A 23,556-nucleotide genomic window follows, 5' to 3' on the forward strand; every position below is an offset into this window, starting at 1 on the left:
TTCTGCCAGGAGAAAGTGGCATCTGATGCTTGTTAGGTGGTATCCAGGGCTTATTAGTTGTAAGGGGAGGTCTTGGGAGGAATGGGGCTACCCTCTCCTGGCAGAAGCATCAGAAGTCCCTGAAAGATGAAAGCAAGAAGATGAATGGCTTAGAGACCTCAGGAATTGAGGAGTGACCTACTGTTGAGTTCTCAGGGTTTCTTTCACCCAAACAGACAGGATGCTACAGAAATCTCCAACCTGGAACTGCCAACAGGAACAGACCTTCTCCTTCCCCCCTAAATAAAAGCCTCCAAGGAAAGCCTGTCTCCTCCCTAGCCAAAAGTGTGTGTGTGTGTGGGGGGGGGGTGGTGGAAATGGTCTAATGATAGAAAAATGTTTTGGCAATAACAGCCCTATTCAAACTGAATACCAATGATAGGATCACTCTCCCTGCCCCCTTCAGTTTCATCCTGGTCTTCGAGTTTGTCAGTTGCTTCACAGAAGCAGGGTTTGAGCCATAATTCCGCCCCATGTAGTGCTGACTGGCCAACAGAGAAGTTTCTCTTCATGTCCTGTGTAAGGGAGGGGGATGGGCTCCAATTCTACAGGTGGTGTTAGAAGGCCGACCTAAGAGGTGGTCTTTCCTCTTTTATGTTGAGGAAGCAGGCAGTTATAATGAGATCAAATTCCCCTGCTGGGGTAGTGTCAGGGGAATCCACTTGGTCTTCAATCCCTATCATGGTGGAATCAGGTGATGTTTCAATTACCGTGACAGGACAGTATTATTTGGGTTGAGTGGAAAAGTGATCTTCCTGGAGGAAGCAATTTAGCAGTGAGCTGAGCCTCTATCCTCACCCACAGCAATTAGACTTATAGAAGTATTATGAGGTCAGGCTAGTGACTGTTAGGCTTCACCTCTATCCCATATCAGCAGGACCCACCAGTGGGGAGCTGAGCCTGTACCCTGACCTGGCATTCATGAAGCAGAAATAGGTGATGTGAGGTGGGTGAGGTAATGAATAACTTGCTTTCTCTTTCTCCATGTCAGTGGGTCCCTGGACTAAGAAGCTAAGCCTCTACTTGGACTCGGCGTCCGTGAGGCAGAATGAGGCAGTGGAAAGTTGGGCTACCTGGTGCTCCACTTCTCTCTCTTCCCTCGCCTGCTGTCACACAGCAGGGTCTAGTGAGAAGCTGAATTTAAAATCCCATGTGGAGGCAGTTAAACATGTGGGGAGGTATTAACTAAGCTGAAAGAGTAGGGTGTGAGACTTAGGCCTCACCCATCTGCAATGAGTCTGTGATCCAAAGCCCCACTTCTGCTAGGATGTTGGCAAGGTCCAGCCAGAAGCTGAACACACATCCACATATACTTCATACCACACCTTAACGGAGGGACTGTCTGCTAACAATATTAAACAGGATTCAGTCTCCTTAAAAAAAAAAATTAAGGATCCAGTGGAAAAATCCTCAATCATACTTAGAAAAATATCAGCATGAAATTGAAAATCAACTAGTGCCAATACTTGTACAAGTCAGTTGTTGGATTATTTTTAACAAAGGAATGGAAATAGTTCAAATATTCAGTAAAATCTCCAGATGATTATCATTTCGGTAGAAAATTCTACCGAACATTTAAAGGAGTATCAACATGAAGTCTATACAATCTCTTTCAACAAATTTTATGAGCCTAGCATTACCCAGATACCAAAAACAAAAGGAAAAATCCTCAAAATATAGGCAAAAAGAATTCAGCAACATGTAAAAAGAATTCTACGCTATACAAAATGGGATTTATCCCAAGTATGCAAGGCTGGTTCGACATCTGAAAATCAATTAAGCTGGGATTTTAAAACTGAGTTAAATTTCATTAATAGTTACAGAGCTATTTAAATTATCTATATCCTATTAGGAGGGATATCCTAGTTTGTGCTTCATGATGAATTGGTTCATTTCATCTAAGTCATAAAATCTTACTACTCTATCCTATTCCTTTTTCTTACAATGGTTACAGAATCTGTAGTGATATCACTCATTTCATGCTTGATATTGGTAATTTGAATCTCTTCACTTTTAATATTTGTAAATTTTGCCAAAGACTTTTTTTTCCCTCACTGAAGGACCAACTTTTTGTTCCAATGACCTTTTTTTTAAATTTCATTTCTATTTTGTACAATTATTTTGGATTTATTTTTATCTTATTTTTCTAGTTTCTTGATCTAGAAACTTCATTATTAACTTGAGACTCCTCTTTTCTAAGGGAAACATTTAGTACTATAATTTTCCCTCTAGCACTACTTTGGCAGCATCCCACATATCTTGATAAGTTTCATTTTATTCTATACTTTTTCAAAAGCTGTTAGATGCATGGATTGATCAATTGGCTAGAGAGTGTCATATTTGGAACCATTAAATAAATGTATAATAAAAAAATAGTCTGTTGGTGCAAGTGAATTCATTTCAAGTATAGTCTGAACCTGGTGGTAAGTAAGGAGATAACATAAGTCAACTACTACTTAATAAAAATAAATTCCATACCAATAAGAAAGTGAAATATTCTACGCAGTATGTTGAATAAATGTAGTTTTTAATTAAATTCATAATACACTATAGCAATTGCATATCCTATGAGGAGATAGACATATTATGATCACACTGGATGATAAAGGTTTTGAAGTAATATAAAGTAGCAAGTAAAATAGAGAAACTAAATGTTATTTGATCAACCAAAGTTATAGCTAAAACCTAAGGCTATATAATTCCTATTTATGACTTCTATCTAACCAATAAATTTAACAGGTTTTTTATGTTTGTTTTATTTATATCTAACCAGACCTTGGTGATTTTCATGATGAAGGAAAACCAGTTAAGCCAATTAAATGGTGTTAGTATTTCTTAAATAGTCTGGTTTCATCTTAATTTCTTTTCATATGATGGTTTGTACTTAGGTAAATAGTTTCTAAATCCTGTATGTAGTAACAACTTTTTTTAAACAGTAGGAGGTTAAAAAGTAGGTTAAAAGGTTCATAAAAATAAAATCACATTTTAAGTTCTTTTCCTTTCAGATAATAAGTTAATCATCATGGTATTTGGGATTTTCTGTTCTGATAGAAACACAAATTTTGATGGGTAGTGTTAATATAAAGAATGAGATATAACACCTTCCAAAAGTTGTATTTACCAGTTTATATTTTTGGCCTTTTTATTATACTGGAGACAGTAAAAAACAAAACAACCCACCTCTTTAAAAGTAACAATCAAATTTCTTTACTTAATATGATAAGATGCAAATAGAAGTGAATTTAATACAAAGCTGTCTGCCCATAAGATAGTCTGATATGTGAGAAATAAACCCCTACAATAACTCTAGTAAATTAGAGCATTTGCAGACTTTAGGACATTGTGTTATAGCTTAGTTTAATTTTACTTCAAAAGACCATTAGGGATAGTGTAAAAAGCTGATCTTTATGAGTTGTTTTATGAATAAGACATAAATACATGAGCAAAAGTCTAAGCTTTAAGTGCTGTGTGGTCATATTTAAATAAAAACAAGAGAAATCTTAGTTTACTTTGGTTTGTTTTGTTGATCTCCTGTGTCATCTGAATATACGAGATTTCAGAGTTATAACAAGCCTTAAATTCAAATGTGTGAAGTATTTTTATCACGCACTGATGCTGTAAGCTTCTAAAATAAAGCAAATTTATGCATTAGTCTTTGAAAATGAAAACCTACATTCAAATGTCCTGTACAATTTTAACTTGAGTGTATTTTAAAGGAAATCATGTTTAGTAGAAGTCATTTCCTGGCTAGGAAAGGGGATGCTGAAATAATTATAATATAGCTAAAGTACCCAAAGATACAGAATACTAGAGAAAGAAGGTGATAGAAATGGAAAAATGGGATTGAATAGACTAGCTTGTCAGAATCCTCCTAGGAGAAGGTAAACTCAAACTCTAGTTATTTCCTGATTATTTGGAGACAGGCATCCAATTTATATATTACATGGCCCAGGCTGAGGGTGTAGAGGGTCGCTGGTAAATTGCTTTGGGTGAAAGCCCACTCACCAGTCTTTTTATATAGCAAAATCACATTAATATGATGAAAAAGCTCATAAGAAAAGAGGACCAAAAAAAAAGGTCTATAGTCTTGGAGAGAGGAATGAATGAGGTGGAACATTAAGGGACATGCTAGGTTAAAGGCAGATGTGATTGGCAGAGAAAGGAGCAGGCTATATCCTGATTAAATGTAATCCATATAAACCATTGGTCCATTTTTTTTTTTAACCATCACAAAAGCATGTGTACATTCTTTACAAGGCTTCACCTGTATAAGCTAAACATAAATGATGACACAAATGATTTCTCAGGCTAGATGTTGGTTTTATCTTAAAGAAGACTACATATTAATTCATCTGATAGGTGTTAAGCTTATACTATGTGCCATCTATTCTATGCAGTATGGATATAGCAATGAAGACAAAAATTGATGGCTTTTAACTGGCAGGGGGACAAAAGCTAGTCAAACAGAAGTAAGGGCAGCCTGGGTGGCTCAGTGGTTTAGTGCCGCCTTCAGCCCAGGGCCTGATCCTGGAGACCCAGGATCGAGTCCCACATCGGGCTCCCTGCATGGAGCCTACCTCCCTCTGCCCGTCTCTCTCTCTCTCTCTCTCTGTCTGTGTTTGTCTCATGAATAAATATTTTTAAAAATTATTTTAAAAAAGTAAATTGTCTAGCATATTAGAAAGTGGTGATACTGAGGAGAAAAATCAGGAAAGATGGATTGGAAATTTTGGGGGTGAGGAGAGGTGCAAATTTAAATAGAGGACCAGTTCTTATTTCCATGAGAAGTGATCTTTGGAGAGCTGGAGGATGAGAGGGAGGGTGCCATGCAGATATCTATACATGGACCTGCTGCAGAGCACTTCTGGAATATTCCAGAACAACAAAGGGCTGTGCTACACCTGGAACAGAGTGAGATCAAGGGATGAAATGATGAGTAGAGTGACCTGCAGTCGTGAGCGTGTCAGGGGCCTTCCTTGGGCCTGCCTCTTTTTCTCCATGATCCAGGGAGCCTTTGGAAGGTTTCAATCATAGGGAAGACATGATGGGACTTAGATGATGGCTCTGGCTGCCATGCTGAGTGCAGTCCCTGGATGGTGGAGGTAGATCATTAAGGAAGCACAGACATGAGTTCTGCCATTTTCAAGACACTTCCATAGCCTCCTTGGGACTTGGTCTCCTCATCTACAAATTGGAGTTATTAGTATTTACTTTGGAGGGTTGGAATGTGAATGAAATGGAATATTATGTGTAAAATACATAGAACTGATGTAAGTATGTAATCTGGCTTCAGTCCCTGGGAATCTGGAGTGACCATTTAACACATTGGAGAGGGAAGTTTGGGAGGCAGGAGGCTCTGTTAGGAATTCAGTTTTGACTTGATGTTGAGATGCCTTTTACTTCTCCAAAGGGGGAGGTTGAGTGAGCAGCAGGACATAGATGTCAGGCCATACAGAAACCTCAGCCCAGTTTGTTAGATTATGGATATATACGTTAGACATGTGATGATTCCCATCATGTTTTCATATTTAGTGTTGGTTGATGTGCATTTCTGCCAAGATGTTCCATAGCCAACATTCTTAATTTCAAAATCTTATTTTGAAATTTTAAAATTTCAAAAAGTTTGAAATAAAGTTACAATTAGCTCAAAGATGGCTTAATACAGTGCAAGAATCACCACTTCCAAAGCAACTACACAGAGCTGTGAGGAGAGCTGATTGCACCTGCAGCTGCTGCCAGAGTCTCAGCTAATTTATGAATTGTGTATGTGCTTAATGTCAGGGCAGCATTTACCATCTTCTGTAGCCTGCAATTATGAGCATGTGTCATCAGTCTTACGAGCTTGATACTTGAACTTACTTTCCATTATCCGAAATATTTCCATTTCCAGAGTCATTAGCATGGGGGTTAATGGGGTCTTCAGCATGTTTCCTTCTGTGGGCCAGAACAGGGGAATTATTGATGTTCATTTAGTGGTGAGTGAGGAAAGCCTCTGGTTTCTATCAGACTCTGTCCCCTCCCCACCCATAGATAGCAGATGTAGAAATGGAAGTAGGAAAATAATATGACAGTTGAAATTTATTGTGTGTCTCTTATCTCTTGGGCTGTGCTATGCATAGTTCCCCATATTCAGGTAAAGAAACTGGGTCCAGTAGAGTTTAGAATCTTGCCTATTGTCATCCTGGGAGGGAATGGTGGAGTTGGGTTTGAGACCAAGCCTCCTGCTTGCCTCCCTGTATGGCTGACCCCACCCTTGCCTGCACCGCTTACTCCAACCCTGGAGTTTCTCTCTCATTGTTACTTCCCAACAGTCCTTTCCAGGAGAGATGAAGAGTACAGAAAATTTGGTAAAATGTAAGCCAGTTATCTCTACATCAGGGCCCCCTTTTATGGTGGTGCAACATGGAGCAGTGGCTGGCTGAAGAAAGCAAGCAGGGCTGGTGAGGAACAAAACTAACAGCTGACTAAGGCCTATGTATCATCTGTGCATCTTAGCTTCCTGGTCACTCCATTCCATAGAGTGTTCTTTTCTAGTGGCTGGAAGTAGAGATTGCATAAAGCTCTGTAATTTCCTCTTAAAAACAAAAAAACAAAAAAACAAAAAAACAAAACACAACTGATTGCTTTCTTGGACTTCACAAACTATTACCTCTCACAGGAATCAAACCTCTAAAGATGAGGATTGGAAACAAGAATTGAGAACGTGAAAAGCACTGACACAAACCTAATCCACTTGGGGAAAAAAAAGTGACGACTTTTTCTTTCCTTTGGATTAAGCTAACGGTGTCTATTTTTATCCGGAGATAAGTCTTATTACTGATGTTTGGAGGCAGGGCTTCAGGAGGATTTAAATATCTTCAGGAGAGGGTAACACTTTTTTTTTTTTTTTTTAAATCAGGGTCACTTAAAATTATTTACTAAACGATTTAGCTTAGCTCCTTTCAGAAAGAGAAACAAAAGATTTGCAATCCTTTGGCTGTTCTCACCGATAAAATACTCAGTGCGCCAGACAACAACATGTATTTCGATCATCCATACTGAAGAGCATCCCTCTTGTCTTGAATGTCAGCGCGACCACTGGGATTTGAATTAAATTAATGCAAAGAACAAAGTCTGGTGTTCAGAGTTAACTATTTCTAAGAAATACATGTGAGAGAGGCTGATATTGTTAATTATATGCATTATTTTGTGCGCATTGACGGATGGGCAGACAGGTGGCTGGATGGATAGATAGGTGCTACTTTTGAGTATAGAACTAAAGAATCATTTTGGTTACTTCTTTTTATGGAATGTTTTGTTATTGCATAAACGTTAGCAAATATAGACCTGTGCAAAGATGAAAAGATCACCTTTAAAAAGACACCTGCCCTTTCTTCCCCCTTGGTTACCAGTATGTAAACCCACATCTCATTTCCTAGAACTTCTTCCTTTGAAGACTTTCAAAGAAGTCTTGACGGTAGGGCCTTCCTCCCACCTTCAGAAGCCTAAAGGGAACAAATATATTTATATTTTCCCCCTTCCCAGATGCTAAGTTATGGGTATGAGAGTCAGACCAATGCAGCTGGAGGCTCCCTCTTGGGATGCTGAATTCTGACCACTTGCTGCAAAAGTGACAGGACCTTTGGAATTCATTCAGTCTTTTTTCAGGAGGTGGCAGCCAGAGTGAGTCCAGTAGTCATGGTATCCTTCTGAAGCAGTGACAGTAGGACCCAGGAGTAGCATGCTCATGAGGCTCTTTCTGCAGCTTAGCCTTGGCAATGAGTACTGGTGCTTACTGGCTCCTGCCCCTTTCAAAAGCTGTCCCCTGACTTTGCATCACTCTTGGAAGCTGACCAGTAACCCACCTATGCCTGCCTTCTACTTAGGTAACCAAGAGATGGTTCCTATTCTTACACTTACAACCCAGAACCTAACCGATACAGCATTTATAAGTATTTACTTTAAAACTATTTTTTGAGGGGGCACTTGGGTGGCACAGTCTCTTAAACATCAGACCATTGGTTTTGGCTCAGATCGTGATCTCAGGGTCATGATATGGGGCCCCAAATTGGACTTTGCGCAAAGTCTGCTTGATTTTTCTCTCCCTCTCCTTCTGACCCTTCGGCTCATGCTTGCTTGCTTTCTCTCTGTCTCAAATAAATCCTTAAAAATAAACACATAGTAAAACTGTTTCTGGTTGTCAAAATAATCCACACTAACTTGTAGAAAAAAAGAAAAATAACCAAAAAGTGCAAAAAAAAAAAAAAAAAAAGGCCAACTAAAAATTTCACCACCCAGAGACAACAGAGTCCAACATTTGGTGTATATCCTTCCCATGTTATTTTTCATACACAAAAATAAGATGATATCATATCTACTAGTAATATTGCCTGCTTTTTGCTCAATAGTATGTAATCAAAAACATTATCAAACAATATTGTTCTTTTCCTTAAGAGGAGAAGAAAGGGGATCCCTGGGTGGCGCAGCGGTTTGGCGCCTGCCTTTGGCCCAGGGCGCGATCCTGGAGACCCGGGATCGAATCCCACGTTGGGCTCCCGGTGCATGGAGCCTGCTTCTCCTTCTGCCTATGTCTCTGCCTCTCTCTCTCTCTCTCTCTCTGTGTGACTATCATAAATAAATAAAAATTAAAAAAAAAAAAAAGAGGAGAAGAAAGGTGGGATTTATTATGAAACCCTGTTTTTAAATGAGGTTTAAAATATTTTTTTTCTTTTTGCTTTATTGAAGTGTCATTAACAGCTGAAAATTGTATATTACCATGCAGTCATATACCTGCACATGTACATCTTTATCTCTGATTTTTAGTGGAGTTGATCTTGTTCACAGGGGACAGTTGACAGTGTCTGGAGCCATTTTTGGTTGTTACAGCCAGTGGAGGTATTACTGACATCGATGGGGAGAGATCAGGGATGCTGCCAAACATTCTATAATGTACAGGACAGCCCCACAACAGAGAACTATCTGGTTCCAGATGACAGCGCAAAAACTGCTAGATGTATACACATAAATTTACTAGTTCTTTATTGGACATTTAGTTGGTTTCCAAATTTTCAGTGTTAGGATTAGTGCTATTGTGATAAATGGTTAAAGAAGATGTGACACACACACACACACACACACACACACACACACACACACAATGGAATATTACCCAGCCGTCAGAAAGACTTGACATTGATGAAACTAGAGGGTATTATACTGAGTGAAGTAAGTCAGTCAGAGAAAGACCATTATCATGTGGTTTCACTCATGCGGAATATAAGAAACTGTGCAGAGGATCATAGGGGAAGGGAGGGAAAACTGAATGGGAAGTCATCAGAGAAGGGGAAAAACCATGAGAGACTCTTAACTCTAGAGTTGCCAGAAAGCAAGTGGGTGGGAGGATGGGGTAGCCAGGTGACATGATGATTACCGAGTGTTATATGCAACTGAGGAGTTATTAAACACTACATCTGAAACTAATGATGTACCACATGTTGGCTAATTGAATTCAAATTTTTTTAAAAAGGATGAATGCTGTTGTGAATACTTTTGTGCACGCACACACATCTTTGCACACATGTCTACTTATTCCTGTTAGGTAAATATCTGGAACTAGAACTTCCAAGATGATAAAAATCATGATTTTTAGAGCTCTTGATACACCAAGACTACCTTCCTGAGGAGTCATACCATTTAATCCTCTGACCATCCGCTGGGTATCCTGTCACCCAAACTTAGCGTGGCTAGTCTTTTGAAATAATTGGATATTTTCCGTGCAAAAACGTAAGGTAATTTTAAATGTTCTTCTTTTATTACTGGCAGAATTAAAATAATGGTTAAAAATTGGCTTCCTTCACTTGAATTGTAATGATGTTTAATTACAATGATGTTGGCTGTTGATTTCAAATAGGTTTTTTTTTTTTAATATTTAAGAACTGTAAGTTGGTGTTGACCATGTGTCAAATGATCTTGTTGTGTATGAATTAATCTTTCATTCTTTGAATCAGTGTTAAAGCTGTGTGACCTTGAGCAAGTTACCAAATCTCTCCACTCCTGGATGAGGTTGTACACAGGTGAAGAGATAAGGGGAAAGTGGAGATCGAATTTAGAGTTAATTTTCTCAGTTCGGATACCTGGGAGAGGTTGGAAGGAGCCAAGTAGTGAGCAGTCAGACTGAGTTTGCCTGTGCAGTAAAGCGTTTTTCCTTTTATCTGTTTCGGCAGCCTGGAGTCTGTCTTCGGAGTAGCCCTTGATCTCACTGGACCGGCCAAAGGTAAGAAGCGAGAAAGTGATGCTCGCTCTGGTGTCACAGTGGCTGCTGCTACCTGTGCACATTGCAGAGGAGTGGGAGCCATCCATATGTTTGCTCCCAGTGGGGGTGGCTTTCCCCAACTTCCGTTTCTTCCTCATTCCAACATGCTGTTCCTTTACTTCCCCTAGATGATATATATCTGTTCATATCCAGGGCACAGAGAGACTTTTTTCACTTCTGTTTTGTGTCTACTACTTCACAGCCAGTATTCCCAGTTTCTGATAAGTGTGTAGTCATTTGCTTTGTATCCAGTGCTGTTACCAGTTTTTCAATATTCAGTTGGCCATTACCATGGAGTCTGGGAGAAGAGGTGAACGTTAGTGTTCAAATACTACTCCAGAGCCTCACTACTTGGCTTAGTTCATCCCTTTGCTGGCTTCTTCTTTTTTTTTTTTTTTTTCCTCATTTCAGGGTTACTGCGGATTTATTTTCATGTTTATTACAGACATCTTATTGAACTCTATTTGGGGTATTTAAAAAGATTATTTTGGTTATCTCATTCTTGACTTTCTAAAAACTACCTCTCAAAGTACTGAGATTCATGTTCTCTCTTCCTGATTAGTGTTAATTGGCAATATATAGTCCAGTTCCTTTTCCAAGGGGAGATCTATGACAAAATTATATTTAACACCTAAGAACATTTCAGTTGCTCTTGGGTCTACACACATTTGAACAGGGTTGCTTCTTTTTTGTTGTTGTTTCAACCAGTGTGTTCTTGGGAATAAGACTTTGGAATAAGACTTGGGTGAATTGCCCAAGGAGCACATAATATTTTTATGAAAAAGCAGAATATGTGGATCACTAGAAAGGATGGTTTTGTACTACATGCACATTTCTTTATAATACAACTGGATTCTCAAAACATGAGAAAATGTTTATGTCCTAGAGGTTTGACTGAGTCCAGAATCCTATAGATATTCATTTAATACCTTCATTATGTGGGCTAATCTTTTTCTATTCCCATATGTTAATATGGGAATAAAAAATGATGTTAATGAACAATTCCTATCACACGTTTTATATTTCAAGTGTTTTCTTGAGAGGGTCTACTTTCTGGTGTACAAATCTTTATATTGTAGCAGAATGATGACAATGAAGAGAGATGTATTAAATACATATGGTTCAGTCAACTCTTACTGGTAACGAAGCACCTAAATATTTACTGGATTAGAGACTAAATTGGATTAAAGATATAAGTCTGTGGGTTGCTTAGGAAGTTCTACAGGTGAGGGTTAGACCTGGCGGGTTTTGTCAACTGGCTCATACATGTGCTTGTATAGCCTGTTCAATGTAAGCTAACTAGGCTAATGGAAGCTGTGGCTGGGATCTCCTCATCTCTCCTCTATATGGTCTCTCATTATCAGGATAGATTGGACTTATTTTCATGGTAGAGGCCTGGTTCCAAAAGAAAACGAAAGCATTCAGGACCTCTTGAGGCCTAGGCTAGGAACTAGTAAACCATTACTCTGCCACATTCTGTTGGCCAAAGCGAGTCAAAAGGCCATGCCAGATTCGCAAAGTGGAAAGATAGCCTCCACCTCTTGATAGAAGGAGATACAAAGTCAGATGGAGAAGAGTAGTGAACTGAGGCCATTTATACAATAACTTTTACCATGATTTACTATGTGTCAGGCCCTGACACATGATAAAATACTGCATATATATTTCAATTTAATTACCACAATATATAAGGTCAATGTAATATTTGTATTCCTGCCTGATGATAAATAACACGTAGGTGTGAGTGGGAAAGAAATGGAATAATACCCAGGCATGTGAAGAAGCAATCTTTGCAGAGAATAGAAAAGGAGCTCTTCACTTTTATTTCCATACCATGTCTTTCCATACCATCTTCCAGAGAGAAGATAAGGGGAAGTGAAAGCAACTTTCATGATGCTAAGGTTTCTATCAGGTGGCTAAGTGTGTGTTAGAAACTTAGGATGCAGTGAATTGGTTGGAGTTATGGGTTTTTATTTCCAAATTTGTATCAGTATTTCAGCATAATTTTGGAACAGGCTAACATGAGGACTATTTGTCAGATTCCATCTACGTAGAATCATAGAAACTTCTTTGAAATAGGCCTGAACCTTGGCTAACCTTCTACTCCAGAACACTTCACTGAGTCAAGCTTACTGCCTGGTGAGTCTAAATGTCTTGTAGCCAAATAGCTCTTGCTGGGATGGTTAATAAGTACTTTCTTATGTTGGGGCAAAATCTACCTTAATTCTGTTCATTGGTCACCTCTGTGATCATCCTATCTGGAAGTACATATCCCCAACATTTGCTCTTCCCTTGTTTTGGTTTCTTTTTTTATAGTACTTCTCATTTCCCTATTTTATTATATTCATTTTGGTTTATTTGTGTATTTTTCCCAGCAGAATATAGATTCCATGACTGTCAGGGATTTGATTTTGTTCACTGCTATATCTCAAGTGCCTAGAGCACACAGTAGGCATTCAAGAAAACTTGCTGAATGAATGAATGAATGAATGAATGAATGCCCCTTTTCAACACTTTCTTATTATATGTAACTATTCAGTGTGTAGGAGTTCTACAAATGTGAGAACTCTAACTTCTGTGTGTTTATCCAAATTTCTGAAAATGTTGAAAAAGCTAGTTATATAAGGAACAATCAAGAAGGTGTAGAAGCTCCTATTACTGAGATATTAGGTAAAATCAACATTATATGGGTCGTTATTCAAACTATGAATCTCCTACTTCAAGCTATACATCCCTATAATTTTAAATAAATGGCATCTAGATCGGATAAAACATGATTAAAGATAGCAGTACTGTATGTATAAAGAAGGAATGAATCAATATGAAGGAGTAATGGGCAACCCTGAGATTAACAGAATAAGAAGATTCACAGAAGAAAATGTCAGAAATACCCATCCCAGGGAGAGGATGGGAGCATCTTTGTGTCTAAGAGAAGCTGTGTCTCTATTATGGAAGTATATGAGCCATCAGACTATGTGAGCCATTAAACATGCAAATGGATATTTATCAACTCCACTTATTCTGGCTCTACAAAACTGAATAACCCTCTGATCATTTTGCTTTTGTCACAGCTTGCCTACAGGGAAAGAATGTGCAGTCAAGCTGATGCTAGTATCGTGTTTACTTGATAATTTTATTTCTCATTTGAATTCAGTAGTTGCCATTCTGGCAAAGCCCATCAGTCCCTTTGAGGTTTATTAGTATGATTCAGTATCCCCAAGCCAGATCAGCTCCAGGACAATGACATGAACATATATTTGAGCTTGGAAGGCTAAGAGACAGGTCCTGGACTGAGTTGAATTCATCAGTTCAGACAGCCAAGTAGCCCATCCTAGTCAGAAGTACTAACCCTTCTTTCAGGTGCTCAATGCTTTGAAAATCTATATTATTCAAATCAGGAATCACTTTATACATGTTCCCAAAGTAAACCTTTGGGATAGTTCCATCGAGATGTCTGACATTTTTCTCCCCAAACAAACACATGTGGAAAAAAAAAAAAAAGTGATTGAAAAGCTTAGCCCAGGGTATGTACCTTAGTCCCAGGATAGCCCCCAAATCTAATTCCAAAAAATATATGATATATTCATGAGAGAGGTCATGAATATTTCTGATTTTTCTCTGTATTTCTATTTACTATGGTATAGTTCTTGGAATTGAGAAGTGCTATTTCCCAATTAGTGAACTTATTATCTGTACCTAGCATCTTTCTTGCTGTTGTGAAATCTGACTCCCAAACCTTTCATGTGTAGATTCTCACTGCAAACATCCTTTTGTTTCTTCCTTTCTTTTACTTTTCTTTCCCTTGTATTAAGTGACACAAAAGAGTTGTGATCTGCTCTGGGGAAATGAACATGTTACTTGCTTGATGCAATGCACAAGCTTAAATTTTAATGGATTCTTCAAGAAAGACCAGTTCGCAGCCAGAATTCTTTTATCCTACAATGGTGACAGGGAAAGAAGAGCCAGGGATTTTCAACAGTGAAGAATAAGAAATATGGGAACTTTTTCAAAGGGTAAGAAGATGTACAAATTCTAAAAATACTCCATTTGCATTTAAAATATGCCCTTCTAGTCTACAAAGAATACAATTTTTTGTTAGATTTTAGATAATTATACTGACATATTGGTGCTTTTAAAAGTCACTGGCCATCTATTATTTAGAAGAAAATAGAGTAGATTTAGGTGTAAAAACATGCTTGAGTGTATTCAACATAGTGAGAAATATTAGTCATTTTTTTCCTTAGGCTTTGAGTTGAATAATAACAGCACATTAGGTTATTTTTGTAGCTTATTTAAAAATTAGTTTGTCTAGTGCTGAAGTCAAGAGGTTCTTTTCTCTCTCACTAATTTTGGTCTGCCCTTATTGCACAACTGATTTCAGTACAGTTAGCTTACACTTTCTTTAACTTGTACACATGTCCATGTAAGCTAAGCCAATAAATAAATAAGCAAATAACACATAATCAGATATTTGTGTGCTTAGTATGGCTAGAAGCTGTGAGTGAAAAAACAAGAAAATTCATCATCATGTTTGAGAAGTTTCTAAGTCAATTGTTCCTAGAAAAGCTTGGGCTTTGGGTTCCATAGGAAGGGTTTAAGGAGGAAGAGATTGGGCTCTACCATTCATTGGTTGGTGGCTTGACCTTCACAAGTGATAAGACCTGTGAAGACTGATTTCTCCTCTTTGAAATGGGGTTTCCCTATTTGTTAAGGTTGAATAAATGAATACTTAAGAATCTGGCTCAGGTTCTGACATATATAGCCACTCAAAAATATGAGTAATTGGTCTATTCTCTGCTCATCTTCCCATCCATTAACGGATCCAATAGACATATATACTGTGGCACTGTTTTAGGTCCTGGGTATACAAAGATGAATTGTTCCCCTTCCCTTAACGGATGTACAACAAAATGAGGGAAACCAAAAACATTGTTGATAGGATAAATTCTCACTGAAGTAAATGTACATTCATTTTAACCTTCATTCTATTTCATATGTCATACATCTGTCTTAGAATGAGTAGATAAAAATAAGGGAATGATAAAAGTAAAAACAATGCTGATTATGTTATTGTATAGCAAATGCTATCAAATATTATCTTAATAATAGAAAACAAATCACCATGAAGTGCTTTTTTAAAACTCCTGTTTTACAAACTGGGAAATGGAGGCTTATCAATCAGAAAAATAGACTGCTACATATGTGGAGCATGAACACAGTTGTCTTTGGCATCAGTGCTGTGAAACTTATAACCATGTGACAGTCATTGAATTTTAGAGAAGTTTGATGGAAGCTTGTAGAAATGTGCCATGGATATAATTCCATTGTCTTTTATTGACGCATCCTAGGTCAGACACCATGCTTACAATTCTCCAAGGCACAGTAGATAGCTATGACATTATATTCCTAGCCCAGTCCCCACCTTCTTCTGCTGTGTATACTTTTTTTGGCTCTAACCACGTGGTCCCCATGGAAGCTGCCATACTGTTGACTCTGTTATCCTGTTCATATCACCTCTTTCCAAGTGTAACATTGACCTATGGCAAATAAGTCTCCTCTAAGATTTTGAAGCCAGTCAGTTGAGGTGACTAAATCTGTACTATTAGGGCTGTTAATTACAATTGACATAAATCCAGCTTACACTGGCTTTAATAGTAAAAGAAATCCATAGTTTCATGTAAGTGCAAGTTCCAAAGTAACATTGGCTTCATGGTAGGGATGACTAAGAAATTCAAAAGATTGTTCAGAACCCAGTATTTCCCCATCTCTGTTCTTCTCCATGATGTAATCTTCATCTTCTAACTCCATTTGTTAGAACCCCACAACTTCCAGACCTTTTCCTTTTGTTGCAAATGGCGTAGCAATTCCAAACTTCATACTGTTACACGATGTGATCCAAGGAAATAGAGAATCTTCTACCAATTCCCAAATATTGTTTGGTGTTCATTCTCTATGCCCATGTGATAACTGATATATGGGTGGTCCTAGCAGAATTATAACACAACGTGGAAACAACGCAAGTACCCCTCAACTGACGAATGGATAAACAAATGTAGGATTGTCATGCAACCAAACACTCCCATGCAACTGAACAACTCACAATAAAAAGCAATGGTAGGGCAGCCCGGGTGGCTCAGCGGTTTTGTGGGTTTAGTGCTGCCTTCAGCCCAGGGCGTGATCCTGGAGACCGGGGATTGAGTCCCACGTCGGGCTCCCTGCATAGAGCCTGCTTCTCACTCAGCCTGTGTCTCTGCCTCTCTCTCTCTTTCTCTCTCTCTCTCTCATGAGTAAATAAATAAAATCTTAAAAAAAAAAAAAAGCAATGGTAGATGTAACATAGATGAACTAAGAGTACTGTATTAAGTGAAAAAAGACCACATATGGTATGATTCCATTTATGTGACGTCCACATTAGGCAAAGCTGTAGAAACCAAAAGTAGATTAGTAGTTATCTAGGGCTGGTGGGGATCTGGGTTGGAGGATAGGGAGATACTGCTAATGGCCACAAGGTTTCTCTTTAGAGTAATGAAAATGTCCTAAAATTAGGTTATGGTGATAGTTATACAACCCTATAAATATACTAAAAACCATTGTACACTTTAAATAAGGTGAATTTTCTACTATGTAAATTTTATCTCAATAAAGCTGTTTTTTAAAAGGAAGAGGAGTGCACAAAGTACTTTTAACCCTAGAAATTAAGCAACGAGGGCCCCAAGGCGATGCCTCTAGGAAGCAGCAGACACAGATCTGATCCAAGCCTTCTGCCTGCCTTCAGTGGCTGTGTTTCCGTTGGGTTTTGTTGTTTTTTTTTTCTAAGCTACAGAATCCAGCTGACTCCTTTAACCTTAACCTTCCTGCAAAAGGGACCACATCAAAGCATTTATTAGAAAGCTACTCGATACTTCCCAGAATTGAAGTGCTGAAAAAGCAAACGTCATGAGAGAAATGAATCCATAAAATCGGGGGACCTTAGTCATGGGATCACATGGTTGATTTCCTTTCAGGACTCCATCCTGTCCCAGAAATATAGGAATGTCCTATAGGCCTTGTTTGGATTCTTTATCTACCCTTATGATAAGGGAGTGTGGAGTGTGAATCCACATGGAATCCTGGGTGGGGTCTTTACCAAAGGAAAGAAAAAGAGCTCCTCCAGTATGTTCGGTCTTTAATAAATCCCCATCTTCCCTACACAGCTTTTGCTCTTTGAGCCCTAAAATAGCCACATTTGTAAAATAAATCAATAAATAAATTGTAAAAATCAGGCAAGTCAACTGGTGGGCTGAAAAATCATTTAGATTTGATAATGCTTGTGTAGTAACATAGACATATCCTCAAAACTGTTATGTTGATGATGATAATATTTGTGTTTTTGAGTTGACCTCGGGTGGGGACCATACTAATACATGTTGAAAGCTTCCTAATTCTCCTACTCTTTGGATAATAGATCCCCAAATTTGGGCAGTAAAGAGTGTCTACAGTTCCCAATTTCCCACTATCCCTTGCAACTGAATGCAGTAACGCCAGTGACGGCATTATGTAAAAATCACCTTGGCATATTGACGTAAGTGAAGCCCGTCCGGGGCAAAGTGAGCGGGACAGATTCTATAGCAGTCACATCCTGAAACTGTGGGACTCAGAAAAGCAAAAGCACATCAAAATTAAGTAAATCCTTTAAAAAGTCTGATCTCACCACTCTATTTTTTCAGTCCTAAGACCAGACAATCTTTAAATAAAACGAACTAGCTGGTGAGATCTCACTGCTTTTAGAATTCAGAGATTTAAAACTAGAAATAATTGCTATATTTTAGTGACCTTAAGTACACATTTGAAATTATTTTGTATGTCAGATTGCTATCTTAAAAGATCTATACAAGTAAGAATATATTTAAAGTATGCTACAGGCACCACCGATAAAAAAAAAAAATGACTTATATTTTTATCCTCTAATTGAATTAGTTCATAAATACTTGTTTGAGTTTGGTCCATTTTCTTTGTATACTTCACATGTTCCTCTTCCTTTATCATTCATTCTTTTTTCATCATCTTTTCCCCCATTCTTTATTCACTTATTTAACAAATATGTATGTATGAGATGCTATTCTGGTCATTGGAGATAAAGTAGGGAAGAACCTATCCATAATCTCTGTCTCTGGGTTTATAGTTGGAAGAAGAAAGACATCAATCAAATATACACCTTTATAGATACCTAATTATAACAAAAAAGTACAGTTTGTTTGTTGTGGAGGTGTAATTTGGGCTACCTGAGCTGGGGAACCAGGAGGGCTGTTTGAAGAAGTGGCTTTTTCACCCAGTACTAAAGTATAAGGAGGAGTGACATAGGAAAATGGGATGCTTGCATCTGTGAGTATAGATGGAAGAGCATTGCAGATAGAGGGAACAACATGCACTAAGAGGCTGATGCCAAAGGATACAAGCTTAGGAAAAAAAGAGTTGACAAAGATGAATTTGTGAAGGGAGACCAGAGGAGAGGGCATGAGAGTACTAGCAAGCCCTGGAAGATGTTACACAGGGAAGGGGAAAGATCAGAGCTGCATTTTATTTTATTAAGATTTTATTTATTCATGAGAGACACAAAGAGAGGCAGAGATATAGGCAGAGGGATAAGCAGGCTCCCCATGGGGACTCTGATGGAAAACTCGATCCCAGGACCCCAGGATCACGGTCTGAGTCAAAGGCAGATGCTCAACCACTGAGCCACCTAGGCACCCCTAGAGTTACATTTTAAATGCTCTCACTAACTACATGGTGAAAAATACTTTGAAAGAACGCAGGAGCAAATGCAAAGCATTTTGGTGGGTACAGCAAAAGGCCAGGTGACAGGTGATAGGGATTTGGGCTTCAGTTTTGTCTCCACTCTAAATCTCTTTGGTCAATTTGCTTAAATATTTAGAACTTTATTTTTCTTATCTGTAGGATGGGAATAAAAATAACACTTTTCCAGTAGTGTCCCTGAAGACTGAGATGTAAGTTATAGAAAGTGTTTACCATGACACATAGTACTTTAAGTCTTTTATCACTATGAAATATTATCCTATCTTTGGCAATATTCTTGTTCTGAAGTCTACTTTGAATTTAATTATAATGATTTCTTTCCTTTTGATCAGTGTATAAATTGTCTAGTTTTTTTTTCTTTTTTTCTTTTTTTTTACCTTTATTCTATTGGTGTCTTCATGTTTCCTGTCAGTTTCTGTATGGCTCTCTCCCACTCAGTATTTATAGTCCAAAATTTCCCTCCAGATAGAAAGTCAAGGCAGCCAGAGAGTTCACCTCCTTTGTTTTTTCCTCTCATGGATCACGGTCCTCCGCTGTCTATTGTCCAGTGGCGTGAATTAGTGGTTTCCTGTATTTTGTCCAGTTTTCTAGCAGGAGGTTGAGTCCTGTCCTTGTTACCCCATTGCATCTGGAAATGAAAGTGATGTGGCAAATACCTGAATGATGTGTCTTCTATTTTAACTCCATTATAACCAGTACTTTTTTTACTTTGAGTTTCTACAAAATCTCTTGAGTACCTATTAATAACTAACAATATAATTAAAGTTATCTTCTAAGCAGTTTAGTTTCCAATCCCATCCAGTGCCATCCATTTGATATTGACATGACATTCTCAGAATGGCTTCAGGATTCTGAAACCTCTAAACATCATAAAACAAAATGGTTATTCTGGTGGAAAAAAATATCCCATAAAAACCTTAAAGTAGAATGTTATTGAGTGTTTAAAAAGTTAATGTGTGGGCCCCAAATATATAAAATTGATATCGGAGGAACCATCAAAATCTACTTAGAAGACATTAAGTTATTTACAAAGCACTTTATTAACAGCACTTGCTACTTGATGCTTAATAACCCAATCCCTCAAATTTTATATATCACTAAAATTAATGTCAATGAAAATAGTTAGTGCATAGTATGCAGTCTTTCCCTGTTTTTATTTTATTCTATTTCAGTAAGTCCTTGAAATAGGCTCAAAATCCTTGGTTGTAGCAAGGCCAGAGAGAACAATTTAAGCAGTAGCCTTACGAAATAGCCAACATTGCCCACTAATTCATGTTGGCACTCCAGAGATGGAGATCTGCTGTCTTCTGGTTGAGGTTCCTCAGGCAGACTGGGCACGTCCCTGTGAGTTGTACAACATACGTTTACTTGTTCCGACATAGATGAGCCATAGACAGTTCTCAGGAACCTGTTGAGCAGACAGCCTCCGTAAAATGTCTTTCTTTTCCATCCAAATCCATACTCTTATAATTGTATCATTGTTCAGTGAGATAAACTCTTGCCAAACTCATTCCAATCCTCTCCTCAAAATGGAACTGACCAGCTCACATTTGTTTTGTCCTCCATTAGCGTGTGTTCCATAGTGATGTAGTTCTTCTCATTTTAGTATCTTTAACCTAAGGAGAGGATTCCGAGACCAGACAGATGGACACAGCAAGTGGACGGAAGCCTTGGTTTCTCCTGGCCCAACCTTCTTCCTTCTTAATTCATTGCTATCAAATAAATGTGAAAATTCTTCAGGTTTGGCCTGATGAGCAGAGAAATTCAACAAAGCTGAGCATGTTTGTTTTCCTGTGACCACCCGAACAAAGTTCCATGAACAGGAAGGTTTAAAACCATATAAGTCTGTTTTGTCGTAGTTCTGGAGAACAGAGGTCAGAAATCACCGTGTCTGCAGAATCTTGCTCTCCAACGGCTCTTGGCGAGGATGCCTCCTTGCCTCTTCCAGCTGCTGGTGGTTGCAGCCATTTTTGGGGTGTGTCTGTTTGCAGCCACACAACTGCACGTTCTGACTCCATTACTGTGTGTTTTCTCTGTATATGTCTCTATGTTGCTTTCCCTCTTACAGGGACACCAGTCTGACTGGGTTAAGGACCCACTCTACTCCTGTATGGACTCATCTTAACTACTTGCATCTACAATGACCCTATTTCCAAATAAGGTAACACACTTTGAGGATCTAGGGATTAGGAATTCAACATACCTTTTTTGGCAACACATTTCAACCTGTATTGCATGTAAAATCTTCCAAACTCTGATGTCTGTCTCTATCATCATCTTTCTCCTGTAAAGTTTCTTTTTCCCCCCAAAATGCAAATGTAAATTATCATCCTATGTACATAAGCATGCATCTCCCTGTAAACAACTACTCTTCGCATGCTGATCTATTCAATTTTACTTATTCCTTACTGGTTCAGTCTGGCTTGCTAGACGGACAATCTCAAGGAATTCTGGTTTTCCAAAGAGCTATCTATGTTTTTCGTTCATAACTAACCAAAGTTGTTAATTTCACTTCCTCCTTTTCTCCCCTTCTGCAATCTCTCAAATCTCTCATTAGGAACTTAGTTTTTATTTTCTCTCATTGATCCATGTTTGGGCATTTCCTTCATTTCTCCAGAATGGTTTTACAGTGAGATGGTACCTTTTAAATGTGTGCCTGTCCAGCACTTTGGAGGCAGATAAAACTAGAATTGGTGTGAACATGGTAAAGATAAGGTCTTTCCCAAGTCTCTTCTATAACATCTTATTAGGAAAGAAATCGGACATTATCCAGCATGAGATGTTATTCACCTTATAAATGAAGTACAGATCCTTTCCTCAGCCAGCACAGAATATCTTATTTCTACTCCCTTAAAGCCCAGACTATGTCTGCAGTATCTGGATGACCCTGGGCAGCGGAAGTAAGAGAAGACAGAGCATACAAACATTTCTTTACTTTTCTGTGTAGAGTCTCTGTTTTGGCCTTTTGCTTTGTGTTTTTGTGGGTGTTTTGTTTTGTTTTTGTCAGTGAATGATGCATGGCCATGGGAAATTGAGTCTCAGGGTGAAATAGGATAAGCCAGAATGGAAGCTTGTATCAGGAGGAGATTTCTCTTGGAGGGCAGATCTCTAGCAGGGCTTCAGACCTCCTGGGGACCAGTAGCAAAGTGTGAAGGGGCAGCAGAAATAACAGATGGCATTTCTTTCTTCTCCCATCATTGCTTTTTGACTCCCATTTCCCCCCACTCCTGTAATAAACACCCTACAGTGGCTCCAGTTTTCGTTGTAAGCACAATCCAGAAATAACAGGAGTGACCTGGTGCTTCTGTCTAACCTCCCCTCGGACCCCCATCCTCCTGCTGATTTGCCCCACAGCCCAGTGTCTGTCTTTCCCAAGTCCCAAACTTCTCTCCTTCTCTCTGCCTTTATCCTTCAATTTGGGAGCCCAGACCCCTCTTTCTTGAGATTTTTTATGGCATAGATCAAATGTCACCCCTCCCCCAACTACACTGCCCCAGCTGCAAGTGCATTGCTCTCCAACCACATTCTCCTTGTGCTTTTCCCTTCAAATACAAGCCCCTGAAAGCCAAGACCTCTGTGGCCCATGTGTCACTATACTGACTCAGCTCTGAGCTGAATGGGTAGTACTTCATGGGTTCTCAAAGAGAGATGTGGTTTTTGAAAAATTAAATGTGGTTCCCCCTTTTTCATTCCTGTGCTGATGAGGAACGGGACAGTGTGCACCCTTGTGTGAGCAGCAGAGTACAGTTAAAACTTTCCCAGAGAGGATTGGAATACAGTTATTCCTCACTTTGGTTTACCCTCAGTCTTAGAATCTGAAAAAGGCCAGGGAAAAGGAATGATGAACCTCTGCCCAGATCTGGAGTGAGGCAAGTGTGCTTGGATGTGGGATTGATAGAGGGTCTTCCTCTCAGAGCTGCATAAGCGATGCCTCTACGATTGAGTGACCCTGAACGGGAGGCCCTCCTTAAAATGTGTGACCTGGTGCCCCATGTGCTGGCATCCCTGACCCCACCTGTGTCTTTACTAAGGGTTCTCTGGGAGCTTCAAACATTTTCCTACATAGCGTCAGGGTACTCTTTCTTGCTTTAGAAGTAGGGTTGCCTGATAAAAATAACGAGAGAGCCTCGTTAAATTTGACTTTCAAATAAACAACAAATATTGTTTTTAGTATGAATATGTCCTGAATATTGCATGGGACATGGTTATGCTAAAAATGTTTTTACTGTTTATCTGAAATTCAAATTGAACCACACATCCTGTATTTTTTATTCATTAAATCTGACCACGCCTACCTGGAGGTTTTCTGGAGGTAATATTCCCATGACAGTCATGTTGTGGCAGATTTCACCACGACGATAATCTCATGGAGAGGAGGTCTCATCTGTCCTATAAAATAGCATCTAAATAATGAAATGCCAAGTTGAGAGTCT

General features: G+C 38.7%; 1 long non-coding RNA gene across 2 annotated transcripts in view; it reads left to right on the plus strand.

Moving 5' to 3' along the window:
- The first annotated feature begins 896 nt into the window (after window positions 1-896).
- The window catches only part of LOC144298868 (uncharacterized), a 267,260-nt gene continuing 244,600 nt past the window's right edge, over window positions 897-23,556 (plus strand). For both annotated transcript variants that reach the window (XR_013365741.1, XR_013365740.1), the window contains exons 1-2: window positions 897-985; window positions 10,242-10,291. This is a non-coding gene — a long non-coding RNA (uncharacterized LOC144298868). The remainder of the gene's footprint in view (window positions 986-10,241; window positions 10,292-23,556) is intronic.

Source organism: Canis aureus, chromosome 26 (assembly GCF_053574225.1).
Source record: "Canis aureus isolate CA01 chromosome 26, VMU_Caureus_v.1.0, whole genome shotgun sequence".
Lineage (NCBI taxonomy): Eukaryota > Metazoa > Chordata > Mammalia > Carnivora > Canidae > Canis > Canis aureus.